Here is a 23,948-nt window from a genome sequence, read left to right on the forward strand (position 1 = left end):
GGCTTGGTTTTGAAGTGTTTGTTGTTTTGTTTATGTAGTGTGTTTCGTCTTTACTATTTATTTTTATCGGTGCGATGTGATTTTGCATTTTAGATTTGATAATAGTCTTCTTAGTAGGACACGGATTTCTACCATTTGGCTATGGGCGTTGACGTTCGTAACTTTCTTTTCCCCACTTGCCGCACTTTGTCTGAAGCACTGTTTTACACGTTCGTTTAGCTCGGCTGCTCGGGCAGAACTGAGAGTGAAAGTGATGGGAAAGGTCAAATGTATTTAAAGCCGAAAAAAGCGACATAAAGTGCCATGGCTGTGGAAAGTACAGCCACGTGGTAAGAAATTGTACAAACACGTGCAGAGGCGGAAACAATGGCGCAAACAATTGAGGAGCGCAATGGCAAGGAGGTGCGTATCAGCCGCAGCAGAATAGGGGTCGCGGCGGACCAAAGCTTTTGGCCAAAGAGGACGAGGATATGGTCAACGAGGATTTGGCCAACGAGGACGAAGCAGAGGCTGGCAACAACGCTACAACGGGGCAAGTCAACACGACGCAAATTATTCATACAACGAGGAGTACGACGACTAAGAAATTGGATCTTTCCTAACGCGAGTAGAGCGCGATAATAGTAAGAATGTATTACGGTATATACTGGCGATACGCGAAAAATTGATTGGATATTGGATAGTGGATGTTCAGATCACATTGCAAATGTGGCAGGCACTACCGGGCATAGCCTTACTGACGAGTCCACCGGTAGTCCCGGGACGAAACGCAACCTCTCTTTTCATCTGCCACATTGGTGACCCCGACGTGATAAAATGTCTAAGACCAATTCATCGTATATGTGCCCGCAACCAATCCGCGTGCCTCCGATGAAGCCGCAGAAGGTATCGTTCTGGTTCACTGTATTTGAGAAACAGCTTGAGGCGGCGGGAATCGAGCGAGATTCCGACAAAGTTGCCACCCTGTTTGGGTGACTCGAATCAGAGTATCTGGAGCGACTCGAGGACGTTGATTTGGACTCCACGGTCGGCAGTCAGTACGACCGGCTAAAGGAAGAACTGATACGGAGTCTAGCTGAATCCGACAGCGAGCGGGTTAAAAGACTGGTAGAAAAAGAGGTGATGGGCGACCGTAAGCCGTCCCAATTCTACCACGACCTGAAGAAGCTGGCCAGTCCCTTAGCGTCGGAGCAGTTTATCCTCGCGTTGTGGAAGAATCGTCTACCAGACCGCATACGACGGGTGTTGGCGGTTATGGACGACACCAGCACGGATAAAATAATCCAGGCCGCGGATAGAGTAGAGGAGGCCTGTTCTGGAAGCGATCAGCGGGAGGCGAGAGTAGCATCCGTGAGCAAACGCGAGGCACAGGACGACGCAGTGCCCAGTTTCAGGAAGGAAATGCGTGAGGAAATGCGCGAGGTAATGCGCGAGGAATTGCGCGAGGAAATGCGGCAGGTTAATGCGAGGATCAACGCGCTCAGTATTAGCGTCCGTCGACGAATGCATTCGCGTTCGCGTTCCCCCGGGAGGCGTCGTCGGCGTTCTACCTCCCGAAACCTATGTTAGCCTATGTTATTATCACGACTTGTACCGCGAGCGGGCGCGAAAGTGTAGATCTCCGTGTCGATGGAAGTCGGGAAACGAGTCCAGCCGTCCGTAACCGCGGCGAACGACAACGGCTTGGTGACCCGCCGCATTTTAAGTGGCGTTTTGTGATTGCCGACGTGAAAACGCCCATCATCGGCGTCGACGTTTTGGCCTATTACGGGTTACTCGTCGATCCGCAGCTGAGACCGACGTAGGATCCATTAAGACCATCGACAAGGAATCCCCGTACCATCGCTTATTAGCAGAATTCCCGGCGTTGACTCGACCACCTGTCTTCAGGCAAAGTACGATTGAGCATGGAGTGCAGCATCATATCTGCACGACACCTGGAACCCCCGTCCACGCGAAACCACGCCGCCTAGCCCCCAATCGTCTCAAACAGGCAAAGGCGGAATTCGAAATCATGATTGACCGAGGAGTGATGCGTCCATCGCGAAGCCCGTGGGCACCACCCTTGCACATTGTACCGAAGAAGAACGGAGGAATACGACCGTGTGGCGACTATCGGGCATTGAACGCCCGTACCATTCCGGATAGGTACACACCGCCACACATCGAGGACTTTGCCCAGAATTTGTATGGTAAGCGAATCTTTTCTAAGATCGATCTCGTGCGCGCTTACCATCAAATTCCCATCGCGCCGAAGGATGTACCGAAAACGGCAATTACTACCCCTTTCGGTCTATTCGAAGCGACTTCCATGATGTTTGGGCTTCGAAATGCCGCCCAAACGTGTCAAAGATTCGTGGACGAAATCACAAGAGATCTCGATTTCGTCTACGCGTATATCGACGACTTTTTAATCGCGTCGGAAGATGGAAAACAACACCGCGAGCATTTACGAATTTTGTTCAAACGCCTCGACGAATATGGGGTCGTCATCAATCTCGCGAAATGCGAATTCGGCGTACGCGAAATTCAATTCCTTGGCTATACCGTTACCGCGGAGGGGATAAAACCTCTGGCTGAACGCGTTGCAGCGATCATGAAAGTACCGTGTCCTTCTACCATTAAAGAATTACGAAGATACTTCGGTATGAGTGATTTTTATCGACGTTTCATACCGAGGGCCGCGCAAATTCTGCAACCACTCAACGATTTGTTGAAAGGCACGACCAAGTGCAACGCGACTATTGAGTGGTCCGATCAAACTGAAAAGAACTTCCGCGAGTCGAAGCGCGCCTTAGCTAACCGATTTGGGAGGACTTGAACGCAACGGCCGCCGAAATGCTCTACGGCACCGATATACGATTGCCGGCGGAATTTTTCATCGCAATTAAACAGCAAGCCAACACAGAGTACGCGAACCGGCTCAAGGAACAGGTGGGGAAGTTCAGGCCGCATCAGCCTACGCGTCGTGGCGAAAGAAAAATCTTCGTTTTTAAGGAATTGGAAACGTCGCCTTATGTTTTCTTACGTCGTGACGCCGTAGGAGGCCCTCTACAGCCTCAGTTCGACGGACCATACAAGGTCATCAAACGCCTCGACAAAGATTATATCATCAAAATAAACGATCGCGACGTAACGGTTTCCATAGATCGTTTAAAACCGGCGTTCGGCGTTCCAGACGATATTGAAGAGAAGACCGCCGAACCTCGGGACATACTTATTCCGGTAAAGCAAGAGAATGCGCACGAGGAAAGTAGCGCAGGCAGCGGTAAAACAACGGAAGAAAATGCTAGGAATAGGTATGTTACGAGGTATGGACGTAGAGTTCGTTTTCCCGACCGGTTCCAGGCAGGTCTCGATTAGGCGTCTTAATATGTCGGATAGGCGTAAAATCGTAAACAGCGATGACAAACTCGACGAAAAGAAACTCCGTATACACTTAAAAATTTTTTTTATAACGTAAACGTTATCACTGGAAGGGGGGTAATGTAGCGGCACGCGAGCAGGATAAATTCAAATCTTATTGTTGTTTTGTTTCCGAGTATCATGACCGTTAGGTCACAGGTATTGCAAGGTGTAATAAACTCCGAGCAAAACAATGCCGCCGTTACTTTCAACCGTCAAACGCAGTCGAGTTCAAACTTTCCGACCGTCCCTCGACCAGTATAAATAAACAAGCGAATTGACGAGCGAGGGAGTTCAGCGATCGCAGAGTAAGCATATCGACGCATCAAAGTGTATACGAAGTTTCTTGACACGCGCGTATTTATTCCGATAAATGATTACACCAGAACTTGTGCTTTGTATCAAAGCATTACTTTAATAAAGTGCTCACGACTTATAGACTGTAATAGTGATATTTGAACTGATCCATCCTCTACAGATGATTCTTATTTTGTTGAGTACGAAAATTTAAAAAGCCCGATAAATGTAAAGGTAGGAGACGGTAGAATTCTAAAAGGAACAAAAGTTGGAAAAATTTTAACTTACTTTGAAGTAAACAAAAGGAGGATTAAAATTATAATGTCTAATGTATTTTACGTGAAAGAAATGGATAACAACTTGGTTAGGTATGCGAGAGTAACGAATGAAAATAAGATAGTCTCAGCAGGAAATATTTCAAAGATACATAACAAATACAGAAAGACGATAGGGATCGCATTCAAAGATCATGGTTTATATAAAATAAGTAGTTACATTGAAAGGCAAGAATCTCACGCTATAAATGTAGAAAAAACGACAAATAAGGAAAAACTTTGCAAGATCTTAGGACATGTAAACTTTGGTTATTTAGATACAATGTGTAAGAAAAAATTAGTTGAGGGAATGCCAGAAAATTTTGAGCAAGTACAATTAAAATGTGGTACATGTATCCAAAATAAAATGCACAATTTGCCCTTCCAAAATAACCGTAGTAGAGCACGCGAGATTTTAGAATTAGTACATACCGATTTAAATGGACCTCATAAAAAAAAAAAAAAACCGGGTTTGATGGATCCAAATATTTCTTAACATTTATAGACGACTACAATAAGTGCGCATTGATTTATACTTTGAAATCAAAAGGTGAAATTTACAATTGTTTCCTTGATTATATAAACAAAGTTGAAAATCTTACTGGTAAGAAGATAAAGAGACTAAGATGCGATAATGGAAAAGAACATATGAACAAAAACATGTACAATCTAATTAGGGAAAAGGGAATTTTCGTAGAACCATGCCCACCTTATGTTCACGAGTTAAATGAAACAGCTGAGCGCTACAATAGAACAATCATGAATTCCGCTAGATGCTTATTACATGATTCAAAGCTGAATATTAAATATTGGCCGGAAATAGTTAGAGCTGCGGCGCACTTAAAAAATAGAACCATTACGAACACATATGAAAATGAAACACCATTTGAAATATTTTTTAAAAGGAAACCGAATACAAATAATTTAAGATTGTACGGAAGTAGAGTTTTCGTAAGAATAGCTGAAATTGCACTGGGATACTTGTAGGTTATGAAAACAATGGATATAGGTTAACAATAAAATTATAATTGCAAGACACGTAGAATTTATAGGTGAAGATGAAAATTTAGTAGGATTTCAAGGAAAAGATGAAACAGATAATGAAACAGAAAAGGATTTTGACGAACGTTCGGATTCAAACGAAATTCATGAAAATGAAATAAATGACGAAAAGGTCGAGCAGGTTGCAATAGAAAAGGAGAGAAATTGAAGTAACGAATCAGAAGAAAAACTTGAAGACATAGAAAATAATTTGAGAAGGTCAGGACGGGAAAGAAAGAAATCTCAAAGATGGCCAAACGAGTTCATATTTCATTTATGTATATGTAGTTAGCGCAGACAGTCCTCAAATCTATGAAGAAACTTTAAGTGGTGATGACAGCGGTTCATGGAAAGAAGCAATAGATCGAGAAATGAATAGTTTAATCAAAAATAAAACCTGGTAAATTAATAGAGAAACCAAAAGACAAAAAAGTATTAGATTTGAAATGAATATATACGAATAAATCTGATAATCGTAAGAAAGCGCGACTGGTTGTTCGAGATTTCCAACAAAAGGAAATACTGGAAGATTTATACTCTCCAGTGGCAAAAATGCAAACGTTGAAGTTCTATCTTATTGTTGTCAATATGGTTTGACGATTATGCAAATGGATGTAGAAACGACATTCCTAAACGGAACTATAAAAACGGAAGTATTTGTAAAACAACCTATAGGTTACGACGATAAAAGCGAGAGAGTATGTAAATTATCAAAAGCGTTATATGGATTGCGTGAAAGTTCAAGAGCTTGGTATGAATGTTTCGACGGGTATATGAAAAAATTAGGATTTCAAAGAAGTGAGAGCGATTATTATCTGTATATGAAGTATAAGAGCGATAATGTTATATATTTAATTCTATTCGTAGACGACTTATGAATATGTGGAAAAGCAAAAGAAAAATCGATGAAATTAAAAACAAATTGTCAAAGAAATTTGCGATGAAGGACTTAGGTGAAGTAAAGACTTACTTAGGAATAAACATTGAATACGATAATAAGGAGTGTGAGATGAAATTAGATCAAAGTAGTTATATAGTGTCATTAGCGAAACAATATAATATAGAAAATAGTAAACTACATTTTACACCAATGGAACAAAACTTAAGTTTAGAACCCGCACAATCAGCCTCAGATGATATAAGATACAGAAATCTCATAGGAGCTTTATTATATATTAATACTGTAACAAGATTAGACGTTAGCTATAGTGTAAACTATTTAAGTCGATTTTAAAACAGTTACGACGGGACCCACTATAAATATGCATTGAGAATTTTGAAATACTTATATTTAACTAGGAAATTGAAATTAACTTATAAAAGAAATTTGAATACTGAAGTTATTGATTGTTTTGTTGACGCTGATTGGGCTGGAGATAAAGTAGATAGAAAATCCACTACGGGATTTATCATAAGATTTTTCGGAAACGCAATTTACTGGAAATCGAGAAAGCAAAGTAGCGTGACAAAATCATCAACAGCCGTCGAGTATGTAGCTTTATCGGAAGCTGTAAGCGAAATTAAATTTGTAAGAAAATTGTTGTTCACTTCCATTTCATGAATGAAAGTTACGAAAATAAAGAGATTGACATTATGAAAGTAGATTCAGAAAATAGTGTAGCTGACATTTTAACGAAGGCTCTAGGGAGGAACAAATTTGAAAATTTTAGATTTCTTTTAAGAATGATTTGATTGACTTATAAAAGGAAATGAATATGCAGCACAAAAATTAAGGAGGTGTGTTGAGATGTACATAATTTTCTGTGCTGGACTGAGTTAAATGCGTAGTAGAGATGCTAGTATGTGGGTATCAGTGTGTGGAGGTATGTGTGTGCGCGGCGTCTCGAAAACAGATGAATGTAAACTATTCAATCGGTTAACAGTCGGGTATAGAAGAAACTGCTGAGACGCGTGCAAGTGTGTATCGATGAATATCTTTGGAATGGTTCATCAAATAAATATATGTCGGATCACGATTCGAATTTTGGGCGCGCGACGACTCTTCATGTGGACTAGCCATCGTTTCACAAAGCCGAGATTTTATTTACACGTATATACAGGTCTATCACTAAGCTTAACAAATAATAAGTACGACTAATAATAAGTCTAACAAACACTAAGCCTAATGAATAATACGATCTACGAATAATTAAATTAAATAATACTATTAGCAATGTTTGAGTTCAAACGAATCCACGGTCTCCGGGATAACTCCTTACTAAGCGAAACTAACTTAGACGCAAATGCGATCGTCGAAAATGCTCGATGTATCACTCTCCAAGGCAATCGCAAGAATGCCAGCCTCGTGGAGATTTTTCTCCCTGTACGATTGCATTTTGTTTTCTATACCCGTTTGGAAGCATCGAGAAGGTTCCAAACGCCGTTGCTAGGCACACTCGTTGGAAGCATCGAGAAAGTTCCAAACGCCGTTGCTAGGCAGTTTCTGCCTGGAGTTTTGATTACTAATACAATGTATGTCCCATTGCATCGGCACCTCCGAGGCAACATCACACGTGGCTCGGCCCGCTCTCGAGGCCGCATGCCGCCACAACCACATTTCTCGGAAAACACATACAACCACTCCAGACCTCCGTTAGATAAAACATCCATCCCGTGACCGTGGCTACGTTCAGCGACCGATTGTCACCTCGAACCCAATCTCGCTTATTACAAATCTTAAGCAATTACAACTATAATAAAATCTAGGCTAAGGTACTAGAGGATGTTCCCAAAATTTCCAAGGAAAGGCTTCGGCTTTCCTTTCATCTCCGACATATATAACTATTCTAATATTAATTCCAAATGTAAATTTAGTGCTCCCATGACATTATTTCGGCTATCAAGATCCACAATTCTCAACAAACGTATCGAAGCTAAGTTGTGTTTTGTCAGTCCAGTGGAATTGTATGTCTTTCTTAGTTAGTTCTGTTAACGGCTTGGCAATTTTAGAGAAGTTTCTAATAAATTTTCTATAGTATCCAGCTGGCGCAAAGAATGATTTTACATCTATAGGATTTTTGGGTAGTTTAAAATTCTTTACTGCTTCCATCCTTTTAGGGTTAGGTTTTACTCCATCTGCTGTCACTACATGTCCTAGATATTCTATTTCGGGTTTTAAGAACTCACATTTATCTGGTTGTATTCTTGGATATACTTCCCTGAGTCTTTGGAATATAAAGGCTAAATTTTTATTATGTTCTATCGATTGCCTGAATATAATGATATCATCCAAATAAACGAAATAATGATTGTTAATCAAACCTCTCGACGCGGTATCTATCATTCTTTGAAAGGTAGCAGGTGCGTTCTTGAACCCGAATGGCATTCTATTGTAGTGGAAGTGTCCTTGCTAAATGCAGTATATTTCTTTGAATTCTTGTCCATGGGTAGTGATGGAATCCTGAGGATAAGTCTAAAGCGGCGAAATATTTTGCGTTTCCTAGTTGTGAAAGTATATCGTCAAAGTCAGGTAGTGAATATGCGTCTTGGTCTGTTAGTTCGGTTAACTTTCTAAATTCAATTATTATTCGCCACTTTTGTTTTCCTGATGCGTCGATTTTCTTTGGAACGACCCAAACAGGAGAGTTATAGGGAGAGTCAGAGGGTTCTATAATCTTTCTGTTCAACATTTATTTATTTCGGTTTTATGATGTTCAGGAGGACGGTAGGATTTTACGTTGATGATCTTATTTTCTTTTAACGTAATGGAATGTTTGGCGAGGGATGTGCATGGTAATGTTCCACTATCTAAATTAAATACGCCCATGTAATAGAGAAGAATCTTTTCCAGAGGTTCTCTAAGAGGTTTTTCTATGTGCGATAGCCGAATCAAAGATATGAATTTTTCGATTTGATCTACAGTGTTTGTATTTTCAATAATGTTAGAAATTTGTACTGAGGACTTGCCACCATTGACAAAGCATACTGGCGTTGGCTTTCCTTCGAGGTATACAATCTTTTGAACGGTTTCTCCTGATGCGAGAGTCGCTTCTTGCTGCAGCAGAAGAGTGTTATTATCTAATTTTAATGTTTTATTGGAGAGTTCGAATCGATATTGATTTAAACCGGGTAAGCCTAATATGCCGTCTTCTATAATAGGGAAATTATCATCTACTAAGGAAAATTCTATCTCCTTGTTGAATAAATTTAGTTTAATTTTGGAATTGGATTCGTATTTGGAATGTCCGTCCCATGAAGAATTTCCTTGTGTCTGGCATTATACTTCTTCCTGGGTAGTATTCTTGTTTAAGCAAGTTGATTAATGCTCCCGAGTCAACGAGGAATCACAACCCTAGTTGTAGTCGTATTGTGGGTAATATTCCTGAGGTAGCATTGTTAAGTCTGATTGTCCTTGAATGTGGTTAATTCCTGGAGGGGCTTTTGTTTGAGGTATTCGAAAATTTTGACATTGATTGGCAAGGTGTTCCAATCGATTGAATTTGAAACATTTCGTTTGTGTCCTTTCGTTTACTGGTCGGTTCTCAAACTTTGTAAAATTATTCATTCTTGGTTACGATACGTCTGGTTACGATAAGATGGCGGAGCGGTTGTTTGTTGTGTCATCCTTCTGCGAGCGTTGTTTTCGCGAAAGTATCTTTCCACGTTCATTGCTTTTTGTTCTGCGTCAATGATGTTGGGGGGGGGGGGGGGGAGGGATTAGCCAATAGCACTTGCCCTATTTCTGAACGAAGGCCTCTTACATAGTTAGTCACAAATTCCATATATAGTCGATCGTTCATCGCTCGTCGAGTTCGTCCTTATATTCATCGTTAATGCTGTATTGAATCTTGTTAAAAGCACGTCGAAATCTAATGTTATAATTTAGCACGCTTTCGGTTAATCCTTGCCTTATTTCTCTTAATTGATCTTGGTGTTCTCTTACTGATGCTTGAGTAGCTACGTTAAATCTTAATGCTTCGTACAGAGTTTCAAATTCGTTAATATGGATATTGCGAATTGCCATTGCGGGTTTTCCTACAATTTTCTCTATTTTGATCATTTTTAATAACAACATTTGTTCGCCACACATCATTCTCATTTCTTTTATTTCACGAATAAAATCCTCTACACCTATATCATCTTCTCCGTTTAGTATGGGAATACATTTTAATGCAATTTCAGCCTTTAGATTTCCATAGTTTGCAGCTCTTGGATTGGATGGTTGGACGTATGTTGGTGGTCTTTGTGGCATAGGTGGAGGTGGATTAGTATGGTGTTTTAATACTGATATATTATCGCCATCGTTAGTCATCACAGAACCAAATTCAGTTGATTCTACGTCTACTTGTGATAGTTTAACACGAGAGAGGTTTCTACCTAATATTTTTATTTCGTTAGCGCGCTTTCTATTTTCTTCGTTGGCTAATCTTAATGCATTCTTTATTTCGTTAAATTGTTGTCGAAATTCTTCCTTCTGTCTCTGTATTAAGTCTAAAATTGCTCTGGTAGAGGAATCAAGTGATCCCGTTTTATTTTGGGTTTTACTTGTAGAGGGTAAACTTGTCTCGGCTTTTGAATCTTTCTTATTGTTCATTGTGAATATTGTCTCTTCGCTAGAGTTGCTAGAGAAACTAACTTTTCGCGTTCTATCGTTTAAAAGAATCCTGATTTTTCTCACCTTGATACATAAGTTCGTAGAATGAGGTTCCTTCGCGGTGCTTTCCTCTGTGGCACGTTCAAAGGTGTTGTTAGACTGTCAAACGCGTTCTGTTGATTTGTTCTATGCTGACAGTAGTCTCGCTGATTTGATCCACTGTAGTAAATTATTGGCAGCAGAGTTCACAACACAAATGGTCCCAATCCTTCGATCTTCAATGATGTCCGTAGACGGAAATCGTAATATCGTTTACACTGAAGCGAATGGATCCTGGCAGAGTCGCCAAAATGTCACGTAAAAATAACGCGAAAATAATAATAAAAAAAAAATGTTGGGTTCTTGGACCACAGTTCGAGATACCTTTATTCTATAATAAGATTACAAGTGTGCGATTAGACCGTTACCGAAAGGCTGAAGTCTCGATCAAGGCCCAGCCCTTCCAGATGTTCGTTTATCTTATGCCTATGTGCCGAATTCATATTCCTTTGTTTTAGGAGTTGGTGTCGTGTGCCAAGCGATTCGGGTTTCCTGAGTCGGTTGGAGAAATTTGTCGACGTTACAATAGTGTCACGACCAGCTTAGTTCACGACTGGAGATAAAGATGTGTTGGCACTCGGCAACAATGTATATCGCCGAAGCGGAGTGCCTAATGAACCATCAATATCCCAGCGGTGCTTCTGCCGAATGTTCGAGAGGACGACGTGCGTGGCACCAGTCGCGGACGCCTAACAAACTTTAGGATAGTGGCGATATAGAGGGGTGACGAAAGAAAAACAACCGAATCCGATCGGAAGTCAAGTCGTAAGAGTCAGTCTTGAAAAGTTACGCCTAGGACTCGGAAGTACTACTAGCATCCCACTCAGACCCAATAATGGCATCCCACACTCTCCAGCGAGGTCTTGACTCTATGGAAAAGTGGTTCCACAAATGGGGCTTCAAAATTAACGAAGATAAATCTACACAGGTTGTTACGTCGGGCGAGCCTCTATCTAGACCAGGCCATACACCGCGGGCCAGACGAACACCAGATGTCCGCTCATCCTTATGGCGGACCCTCAATAGTCTTAAGGACCCATCATAAATTCCAATAATTTGCTAGCTAAGGTCCTTCAGACCCAACAAACGTCTGTTTTCCGAATCATTTCTAAAGACTATTGTTTACTACGGCTTGACAAGGGAAAGTTAGTTTCTCTCACGTACGATGATTCCTACTAGCAACTTTCTATCGAGGGCAGCTAAGACCCTTCCTAGTCCACCAACCTTCGTTTATCCAATCAGAAGCAATGTATACTGCCCTCACTTTTCTGACCAAAATGTCATGAACAAATCCGATGATCCCGTGCGCTAGACACACCCATCGCTAGCTTTCCTCCGACAGAGCATCGTCACCCAACCTCACTGCTCCTACGACCTCAGGAGGGTCAAGTCAGCCACTTCCCATACGACATCAGGAGGGTCAAGTCAACCACTTCTCATACGACATCAGGAGGGTCAAGTCAGCTACTTCTTCTACAGATGCTGGAAAGGTCAGCGTCTAAGTCTAAGCACAACGCTAGAGGAGTATAATTCACATCAACTATCCAAGTCAGTTCGCGGGATCACCGAACATTCACTTCCTCTATTAAGTATCCTCTAGTGTTACGTCCACTAACATACTAAGTTCAACTCCAAGAGCCTTGCCCTATTGTGCATATTTACCTTATCTTCGTGCGACAAGTTGTTACCTAGGAATTATATCCACTCATCGGTGTAACTTAAGTGTTGGAAATATATAACTTATAATTCTGTGAATCGCAGTGTTATACTAACAGAATCACCCGTATTATCTTACCGGAAATCAGGGGATCTATCAACTCGTGGTGTCGATTATTTTAATCGTAACGGAAATTTACGACTCCCGTTGACGTCTCTTCTCGCGATTGTGTCTCCCCGCGATTGGTCGAAAGTACACAGGTAACCTTCATGCTACGAAAACAAACCTGCCCTCAGGTACCATTCACAATATCACAATTCCTAACAAGGATTCAGTCAGATATCTGGGCATGACTCTGGACAGGAGATTGACATGGAAACAACACATAATAGACAAATCGAAGCAACTCAAGGCTAAACTTAAAAAATTTTACTGGCTCATTGGCCGTCGCTCCAACTTAAGCACTCAGAGCAAAATAATGCTATATAAAGCCATACTAAAACCTATCTGGACCTATGGGATTCAACTATGGGGAACAGCGAGTAACTCCATCATAGAAATCCTTCAACGATTTCAATCAAAAACGCTAAGATCCTTAATAGATGCACCTTGGTATGTCACCAACGAAACAATCTACCGCGACGTCAAGATACCCACAGTAAAAGAAGAAATATACAAGTTCAGAAGCAGATATAACACAAGAGTCGACAACCACCACAACCCATTAGTCACCCAACTACTTGACACGATGGACCAGATCCGCAGACTAAAAAGAAAATACCCTTTAGATTGAAGCATTAGATTGAACTAGAATCAACATAATATATGTAGGAATGTTTATTATAAATTAACAGAAAAGACAGTATGATAAACACAATATCGTAACACTCTCACAAAACTGAATATAATATCGCACTTCACAAACTCGCTTAACACTATTTCTGCGTCACAGCAACACGATGAACTTCTCTCGACCACGATTAATTCAACTCTGACAGCATTACCACGCTCATTTTTCCCTTAAGAAACCTTGGTAACGCTCACAACACTCCTTGACAACATTAACATATCTTAACAACATTTATAAACAATCAGCCACGTCTTTCACTAACGTCACACCATCCGGTGTGACAGACAGACAGAAATAGAACGGACAGAAATAGAACGTGCAACGAAAGATTTGGAGAAAAAGAATACGTTGATAGAAGATATGAAAAAGCAATTTGAACACAGTACAAATACTTTGAAGGGGCAGTTGCAAGAGATGCAGAAACGATAGAAAATATTAAAAGAAAGATTGAACAATTTGATTATAAAATCGACCATAGACCAGGTACGGCGATGCGTCATGTGGACGCGCTTAGTCGAAATATAGTAGAAGAGTTATTAGTACAGGAAGGCCGAAGCGGTTTGAGTGATCGAGTTTGTCAAGCTCAAGAAGAAGATGACGATTTTGAAGACAACGAAGGATAATCGTCATCCATTGAGGTTAATAGTCGTTGCATAATAATAAAGAAATCAGGAACGCAAGTGTAATTAGTAATATTGAGCACATCTGGGGGCAGATGTGTTTGTCAGAATGGCCGAAGTTGTGGGATGGTGTGACGTTAGCGAAAGACATGGCTAATTGTTTATAAACGTTTTTAAGATATGTTAATATTGTCACGGAGTGTTGTGAGCGTTACCAAGGTTTGTTAAAGGAAAAATGAGCGTGGTAATGCTGTCAGAGTTGAATTAATCGTGGTCGAGAGAAGTTCATCGTGTTGCTGTGACGTAGAAAGTGTTAAACGAATTCGTGAAGCGCGATATTATATTCAATTTTGCGAGAGTGTTACAATATTGTGTTTATCATACTGTTTTTTCTGTTAATTTATAATAAACATTCCTACATATAAATTATTATAAACCAAGCTATTGTACCTTGCCAAATGAAATTACTTAAAATTTTCAACGAGAATTGATTGTAAATAGCCTACCAAATAAAAAAAAACCTTCTTATGATCAAACCGAAAGCAATGTCTATCGCCCTCACTTTCCTAGCCAAAATTGTCCTTAACAAATCAGCTCCTCTCTTGGTCTTAGACACACCCACACCTAGCTTTCCTCCTCCACAACATCCTCACTAAAACTTACTGATTCTCTATCTTTAGAACAGTCAACATCTCTTTACCGAGTTTCTACCCTTAAACCAATCGCCTACTTAATTTATATAAAGTTACTAGAGTAAGGTGTAATTTATACGTGTCTATTCAGTGTATATCTTAATTGTGATTATTAAGTGTATAATAAAGTGTAATAAAAAGTTCTAGATGGTTGGAAAAGTCGGCCGGCGCCACTCGCCCAATTTAACGTTGGATTTCTTCAACGGAACCGTCGGTCAACGACGAAGGTCGTACGCAACTACGTTTGAAGCACTCTTAAACCTGAATCAAATGGAGGACATTTATATCGTCTATCTGGGAAAATCGCATAGTGGTACCAGTTGCGATATACACACCCACACTTGTATTAATACACATACAACTTGTAATAAACATGTAAAAATTTCACTAACGGATATATAGGGCTATGTTGGCCAATAAAAACCTCTTTTATCCGTGTATCTTAAGGCTCGGTGCAGATGAGCCATATATTATCGTAGGACATCGTTCCGGTGCCTTTGGAAGAGCAGAGAAAGAAATAAAGCTCTCCTGTTTCGCAAAGGAAGGATACATACATATGTATTTTCTTGTTCTTCCAACTCATTGCCGTTGTGGTCATTTGTTGAAAATTCAATCGTATGCATCGGACCTAAATCTTGAGGTTAAAATCATCTGTTTCAAATTATCAATTAGACCTATTTATAACTTATGCTAATCCCATGTGTTATAAAATCTCTGCCAGTGCGATGGAAAACGCAAGGCTAGACATCTTGTAAATAAGTGCATTAGAAGAGACAGGAATTCTTTTAGAACGGCCATCTGTTACTACAAGAATTATAATAGTAGCAAAAATATGTTATTAAGAGCTTCATAATAAATTTAATAATAATGATTTAATTAAGGAAATTATTTACCTTTACCCCTTGTATTTTGAGAGGGCTATGAAAAATGTACATCTCTTTCAAGAGACCAATTAGAATACTTCCTATGATATACAATGCCACATTAAGAATCAAATACTTTCCAATCAGCTAGAAGCTCGGCGGGGCAAGCAGCTACGCACGTTAAAGCCCAGAACTGAAGACGGCGCGTCGCGAGTTCGAATCCGCGGCATACAGAGGAGCAGCCGAACACTTCCCAGAGAATGGAAGTTTCTTATTAAAAGAAACATATACAGCATTTATTAGAGGAACACTACACATGCAAGCGGCCAGCCCCTCCCTTGCGTGTGGCGTGGATGGATGTACTTTCTGGGAGAACATGGTTAAACGTGCTTGGTGTTAAGCACACAGCGCCTCGACGATCAACTCGCACAACACTATTCCCACTGTCGTCCCGCCCGTGGAGGTTTTAGCCGGTAAGAATCCGGCACTACCTTCTGTCCACCTACACTTAGGGTAGTAAGGTGTCTATGAAGATTTTCCTCCACGTAAAAAAAAAAAAAATTTTTTTTGTAGTATGAAAGGAGAGACGTTTAACACTCCCGTATACAAGGGTGGAACATACATATAAATGGCAAGGCACTGTCGCCTTTCGCCAACACTTACCAGATCTTTTTGGAAGGATCGCGGAGGGATTCCGCTATGCTAATAATTTTATGCTAAAAATAATTATTGGCATATAATAATTTTTGGTGCTAATAATTTTTCTATCTAGATTTTTAATCTAGATGTTTGATCCATTGACATCGTGTAATCAAAAACGAAATAAGAAAGATAAAAAAATTTGATATACAACACAGTATTACCGAGTAAATTTACACTATTAATTACCAAATTCCAGACTTGAACAATATAATCATAGGCAAAACTTGGATACATACCGGTGGTTAGAAGGTGGCGCCTACTGACATTCTGAATCAACTTCAGTAAACGTATTTCCTTGAATGATGAAATTAAAAATGTTACACGAGTAGCGGTAATATCGTAAACTGTTTATAATTTAATTAGACATAATGTTACTTATATGCTTGTAAAAAGTTTCTATTTGTAAATTGGTTCGTTAATTATTTTGTTTTACTTTATTTATATGATCATATATTACTTTATATCCTTTTATTTCATTTTATGTTTCTTTATCTCCTTTATTTATTTTATTTCATTAGCATAATTTTCTTTAATCTGTTCTATCTTTTCTAATAATCTGTGAGTACTGTAATTTTAAAGCCATTGGTTTGGATTCATTATAACTAATATTTTATTGATCTGCGGCATTTCAGTCAATATCACACCATAATGTTATTATTATTATTATATTATATTACTATATGGTTATTATTATATTAAAACTGTTATGAGAATAAACGCTAAAAAAGGTACACATTACACAGTTGTTCATCGAAATCGTTACAAAGTTACGTAGTATCTAAACACCCGACGCAACACTTAAAACTCGTTTGTCGGAAAGTAGCGGCATTGCTGTCAATGATATTAGCATAGGCGTCTGTGCTATGTGTATCAACACAAGCGTCGGACGCGTGTATCAGCTGGTGTTGCTATGAGAGTGGTGCAGACAGGCGATCAATGTCAGCCATACAATTCGGATTTAAGACTCAGACTGCGGATTTCAGACGCAACCGCGTAAGGCGCGGCTATACAGCTAAGGAAATTCCATCTTTAGACGATTGTCAGACATGTACTTACATACGTTTAAGGCGGATTCAATATTTGAAAATTTTTGAAAATCAGTTGGAAGTAAAATTTTCAGAATTAACAGACATGTGTTTATAATTTCCAACATCAGAAAGTATTGATTCTTTATTGCGAACGAAATGTCATTTAGATATGTTAAATCTTACACATTAAACCTTCAAAAGAGCAACTCGATTACAAAAATAGTTTCCGAATTCCATTTTCATGAAATGAGCAATTCACGTAAATTATATGATACTTCACTGAAAAAAATTCCTAACTTCAACGTTAAAAAATGATCGATTTGATGTGCAATGACCCTTATTGGAAAACAGAAGCATGTTTCAGTCATGCAAATGGGTGTGAGCCATACATCAGACACTACCATCTGATACTTATACTGTATTTTCTATCGTTACTTAGTATTTTATCTGGCACTTCGAGACTGAAAAAACTGAGGTTTTACATTTTCTTCCTGTGATTCTTGCTGTTCTTTATTCGATTTAATTAAGTCAGCTTTTCGTAACAGCCTATACCTACAATTATAACTAAGTATACAGATAGATAATACATAGATAATAGCAATAGATAATGAAAAATAAATAATAAATAAATAGATAATAATGTATTAATTAATTAAATGCTTCAAATAGAACGTTTTAATTTTATAAAAGGAGCGAGATAGGGAATTTTTATCAAGAAACAACTTGAAATCATGTTATTGAGGTATGTATAATTTTATGTGCTAGACTAGGTTAGCTGCGTAGTAGCATGTGAATATCAGTGTGTGGAAGATTGTGTGAGCACGGCGTCTCGAAAACAAAGGAATGTAAACTGTTGAGTTCACAGTCTGGTATGGAAGAAAGTGCTGGGAAGCGTGGAAGTGTGTATCGATTAATATCTTTGGAATTGTTTATCAAATAAATATATAACTATACTAATATTAATTCCAAGTGTGAATTTAGTGTTCCTATACCATTATTTCGGCTATTAAGATCCAAAATTCTGAAGATGTATTTAATTAGTGTTTTTAAATATACGTAAACGCAAACATAAGGAGAAAACAAAGAATAGAAGTGAAAGCTAGAAAAATTTGTTAAGACATTAGTGGTTTCAACATATGTAGGTGGTATTGCAATAAAATGTCCTATCGATTTTTAAAGGTAAGACCATTTAATTTACGACACTTTGTAATAGTGTTAGGGAAGTGATACATTTACACTGTACATGAGAGTGTGTGTGTAAGGGTTAGAGGGCGTCAAGGTCTTAGTGGAGACAAAAGACTGTTGCCAGATGTTAGAAGGATCTAGGATAGTCGGTTGGCGACCAGCGTGCGTGCAAGACGTTCTTCAGAGAGTAATATAGATGTATAACTGTTGTGTGGTAAATATAGTAAATAATTTGTATTCCCAAATCCTCGAATTTCCTTAACATGGTAGCAGAGCGTGGTTACTAGTTTTGCAAGATATTTAGTGCGTGGTTACGATCTTGCGAGTGAGTTTTCAGTAAAGAAAAAAAAAACTTTCAGAGAAAAAAAAAAGAAATATACTTCGAGCACGTAGGAACGCTTGAGTAAGAAAAGAAGAAAAAGAAGAATCAATTAAAATGGAGAGATCGGAAATCATGATACCTATAATCGATGGTGAGGATTATGGAATGTGGAAGCAAAGAATCACGATGTTTCTCAAATATAAGGAATGCGAGGTTGTTACAACTAGAATGAAGAACGAAAGAGACGATGAAGACTGGGACAAAAAGGATTTGAAGGCGATTAATATAATTTATAGTGCAATATCGAACAGACAATTGGAGTATGTTAGGGAAGGAAAAACGGCGTATAATATAATAAAAAGGTTCGATGAAATGTACTTGAAAGAGTCGACGGCACTGCAGATCGTATGCAGAAGGAGATTGGAAAACATAAGACTGGAGAACCACAGTGATTCAGCATCATTCTTTAACGATTTTGAGAAATTAATCAATGAATTAAAAAGTGCGGGCGCACAAGTAAGTGAGAGGGAAAAGCTGAATTACATGCTGAATACGTTACCCGAAGAATATAGCTACATAGCGGACATAATAGACGCATTGAAAGAAGAGGATCAAACGGTAGCGTATGTAAAAAATAAAATAGAGTTAGCAGAGAAGAAAAATAAATCCAATCGAGGAGAAAGGCAAATCAACGCCTTTTCTGCAAAAAAGGAAGGATGCTTCAGATGTGGAAGATTAGGACACTTTGCGAGAGAGTGTCAAAATGGCGTCCAAGCGAGAAGCAGTAACGGCTATTGGCATGGGCCAACACGTGGTCGAAGCAGAGGAAGAGGGAACAAAGGCAATACGAGCAGGGAACGTGGAAACTTTCATCGTCAATCAACAACCGGCGAGCATGGAAACTCAAGAGCAGGCATATGGATAGCAACGGCGCACGCAGCAAACAGCAGTGAGACGAATGAAATAAGTAAGAACGAAATAGTGTGGCTATTAGATAGCGGTTGTACCGATCACATAATTAATAATATAAATTATTTCGATAAATCTGTCGACCTAAAAGAACCGGTAAATATATATTTAGGCGATAATAGACCGATAAAAGCGACAAAAGTTGGGAATGTTATAAGTTATTTTGAAGCATTCGGAAAACAAAATGAAATAATTATGAGGAAAGTATTTTACGCGAAAGAAATGTCCGCAAATTTGATTAGCTTAGGTAAACTAACAGACAATAAGAATACGGTTATTTCCAAAGGAAATATTGCGAAAGTAATAGATGAGGATAATATACTTACAGCTGTAGCGTTCAAAGAGAATGGGACATATAGAATAAAAAGTATATTGAAAGGGAAGAAGCACTTAGTAAACAGCGCCGAACGTAGTGGTATGAGTAAAAAGGAAAGATGGCATAGGATGCTAGGACACGTAAATTTTAAATATTTAGAGATTTTGGGTAAAGAGCAGCTAGTGACTGGCATACCGAATGAATTTGAAAAGGAACTTTTGAAATGTAGGGTTTGTATAGAAAGCAAAATGCATAACTCACCTTTCAAAAATAATCGAACTAAGGCTAGGGAAATAATGGAAATTATTCATACGGACGTATGTGGTCCCTTTAAGACCACCGGATTCAATGGAGAAAAATATTTCATTTCATTTATCGATGATTATAGTAAAATAGCTAGGATCTATTGTATAAAATCAAAAGATGAGGTCTTTGATTCTTTCGTACAGTTCGTAAATGAAGCCGAAAATTTAACGGGCAAGAGGTTAAAAATATTAAGATGCGATAATGGTAAAGAATATTTAAATAATCGAATTTATAAATTTGCTAGGGATAAAGGTATAAGAATAAATAATTGCCCAACATACGTACATGAATTAAACGGGACAGCGGAAAGGTATAATAGAACAGTGATGGACATGGCGCGTTGCTTGTTAGCGGAAGCGAAAGTACATAAAAGGTACTGGCGGGAAATAGTTTGTACAGCGGCATACTTGAAAAATCGAATATTAGCGAATACTATAGAAAGAAAGACACCTTTTGAAATATTCTTCGGGAAAAAACCAAGTGTTAAAAATCTACATCTATATGGAAGTAAAGTTTTTGTAAGAAGGCCAGAACAAAAAAGAGTTTCCAAATGGGACAAGAAGGCAGATATGGGAATTCTATTAGGATATAGTGAAGTAGGATACAGAGTCTTATTAGGTGGGAAAATAACAATAGCTAGACATGTAGAGGTCATAGAGACAGACACTAAATGTATCGGTTTTGAGGAAAATTCATCAGAGGCAGATAGAAATGATAGCGAAGATAACTATTCATTGGTTGGTATGGATAAGGAAAAGTTAGAAGGTAGGAAAGATGAAAATAATAGTAGTATTGAAAGCTCAAACACTCCTAGGAGATCTACACGTATTAAGAAAACTTCAGTAAGGTATCCAGAAAAGGAAAATATTTCCGAGATGCATGCAAATTATTGTAAAGTAGATATCCCTCGTACATTTGAGGAGGCGATTTGTTGCGAAAATAATGAAGTTTGGAAACAGGCTATGGATAAGGAAATAGAATGTCTCTATAAGAATAAAACTTGGAAATTGGTAGAAAGGGTAAAAGGCAAAGAAGTATTAGATGTAAAATGAGTTTACACGAAAAAATCAGAGGACAGGTATAAGGCTAGATTAGTGGTAAGGGGATTTCAACAAAGAAACCTAGCCGATGACATATATTCTCCAGTGGCGAGTAATCAGACCTTTAAGATATTGCTATCATATTGTTGTCAAAATGGATTAATAATTGAGCAAATGGATGTAGAAACTGCCTTTTTAAATGGTGAAGTAAGCTCGGAGGTATATGTAAATCAACCAAAGGGATATGCGGACGGAACGAATAGAGTTTGTAAATTATCGAAAGCGCTTTATGGGTTAAAAGAGAGTCCGAGGGACTGGTATGAGTGTTTTGATAAGTATGTGACGAGATTAGGTTTTAAAAAGAACAATATAGAGCTGTGCCTATATACTTATGGAGAGGGAGAAAATGTTGTTTATTTGTTAATATACGTAGACGATTTGTTGATTTGTAGTAAAAACAAAGGGAAGATACAAAGTGTAAAAAGATTATTAACTGATAAATTTGAAATGAAAGATTTAGGTGAAGTAAAAGGATATCTTGGAATAAATATAGAGTATGATTATTTAAAAAATGAAATGAGATTAAGCCAAAAGAAATACATAGAATCATTAGCAAACAAATATAAATTACATAATAGCAAATTGTACTGTACACCTATGGAGACCAACTTAAAAATTGAAAAAGCTGAGATAAATAGAGAGGACATTGGATACAAGAATTTAATTGGCGCATTGCTGTATATTAGTGTAAATACCAGACCCGATATAAGTTATAGTGTGAATTATCTGAGTAGATTTCAAGATTGTTGTAACGATACACATTTTAAATATGCCTTGCGAATATTGAAATATTTGTACCGGACTAGAGATTTAGGGCTACATTATAAAAGAAATGAAAAGTGCGAAACGATAGATTGTTATGTGGACGCTGATTGGGCAGGAGATCATATAGATAGGAAATCGACTTCTGGGTATGTAATTAGATTGTATGGAAATGTAATTGGATGGAAGTCTAAAAAACAAAGGTGTGTGACAAAAGCCTCGACGTATGCAGAGTATGTTGCTCTATCGGAAGCGGTGAGCGAAGTAATGACTATCAGAGAACTAATGAAAATCTTCGATGTAAATGTAGACGATAACCCTGTAAAAATCTATGAGGATAACTCTGGAGTAATGAGTATAGCAAAACACGGAACTTTTACAAAAAATTCTAAACACATCGAAGTTCATTACCACTACGTTCACGAGTACGTAAAGGAAAATAAGATAAACATAATAAAAGTAAGTACAGAAGAAAACACTGCGAATATTTTTACGAAGGCACTGTGTAGAGAGAAATTTGAAAGGTTTAGGTCATGGATGAATGTAAAATAAGAGAAATGTAAATAAAGCGATAAATGTTAAATATTTTGTTAATTCGACAAGTATGTAAATAAAATTAAGTGTACAGTATAAATGTAAGGAGGCGTGTTAGGGAAGTGATACATTTACACTGTACATGAGAGTGTGTGTGTAAGGGTTAGAGGGCGTCAAGGTCTTAGTGGAGACAAAAGACTGTTGCCAGATGTTAGAAGGATCTAGGATAGTCGGTTGGCGACCAGCGTGCGTGCAAGACGTTCTTCAGAGAGTAATATACATGTATAACTGTTGTGTGGGAAATATAGCAAATAATTTGTATTCCCAAATCCTCGAATTTCCTTAACAAATAGAACATTATAAATTGGTAAAAACATCTAAAAAACAATTAGAATAAATAAATCAGGCTGTTTCTAGATCCCTACAAGCTGCATAGGATTTTCTGACTTTGTTTAAAAGGTTAAAAGTATGAAGTGCTTGAAATATTTCAAATAGTGTGCAAAAATAACAATTATTCCCAAAATTCTTATTAGAGAAGTTTTTTTAAAGAAAGTTAAATCTTAAAATTTAGTCAACTAAAGTCTTTCAAACAGACAAACAGTCTTTGTCCCAAATACGGGAAAATAGGGGAGACCTATTTTTCAACGAACGGCGTCTCCCACTAGCAACTTTCCCTCGAGGGCGGCTAGCATCTTTTTCTAACCACCGGTGTGGAGATTGACCAATTAGCAGCAACGCCAATTTCCCTTACTTTCTGAACGAAGGCTTTTCCCGACGAATCCGATGATCTCGTGTCCTTAGACACACCCCATTATAGTTTTCCTCCGTGGCATCATCGGGACGGGAAAGACATTCTCGCTGGCGATCTCATCGATTAAAGAGTAACATCTTCGCGATCAGTGGTTATTTCACGTTTTAACCAGACTTAGACTTTGTGAGTACGTTCTTTTGTAATCCCGTTGGCCGCGGATTCGTTATTGAGCCTGAGACCATCGTCACTAATGTCGCGAGTGCCGAACCGCCGTGATCAATTGTCAAGACTGTGTGGCGGATCGGTATCAATAGGACGCAGACAGGTCGAGGCATCAACACGGCGCAACACCTCCCGGGCGATCCGCTGGTACCAACCGCCAACACTAGAGGGCTACGACGACAACGAGTCTGTCTAACTCGCTAGCGGTCGAATATACGAGCGATTGATACAAATACCGCACCTAGCGAGACTCCCTCTACGTCTAAGGCAGGGACTACCGGGCATAGCCTTACTGACGAGTCCACCGCCAGTCCCGGGACGAAACTCACAACTCTCTTTTCATCCGCCACAACTGTAATAATTCTATCATTGCAATAAAC

General features: G+C 38.7%; 1 protein-coding gene and 1 non-coding gene across 2 annotated transcripts in view; both read left to right on the top strand.

The window, feature by feature from the left end:
• Nucleotides 1–720: 720 nt before the first annotated feature.
• The window catches only part of LOC126875441 (uncharacterized), a 299,435-nt gene continuing 276,207 nt past the window's right edge, over nt 721–23,948 (top strand). The window contains exon 1 of the mRNA XM_050638358.1: nt 721–754. The gene's annotated coding sequence lies outside the window, so the exon portion shown is untranslated. The remainder of the gene's footprint in view (nt 755–23,948) is intronic.
• On the top strand, nt 15,939–16,045 carry LOC126875625 (U6atac minor spliceosomal RNA). Its single transcript, XR_007693595.1, has one exon. It is a non-coding gene; the product is annotated as a U6atac minor spliceosomal RNA (small nuclear RNA).

The sequence above is a fragment of the Bombus huntii genome, chromosome 18 (genome assembly GCF_024542735.1).
Source record: "Bombus huntii isolate Logan2020A chromosome 18, iyBomHunt1.1, whole genome shotgun sequence".
Classification (NCBI taxonomy): Eukaryota; Metazoa; Arthropoda; class Insecta; order Hymenoptera; family Apidae; genus Bombus; species Bombus huntii.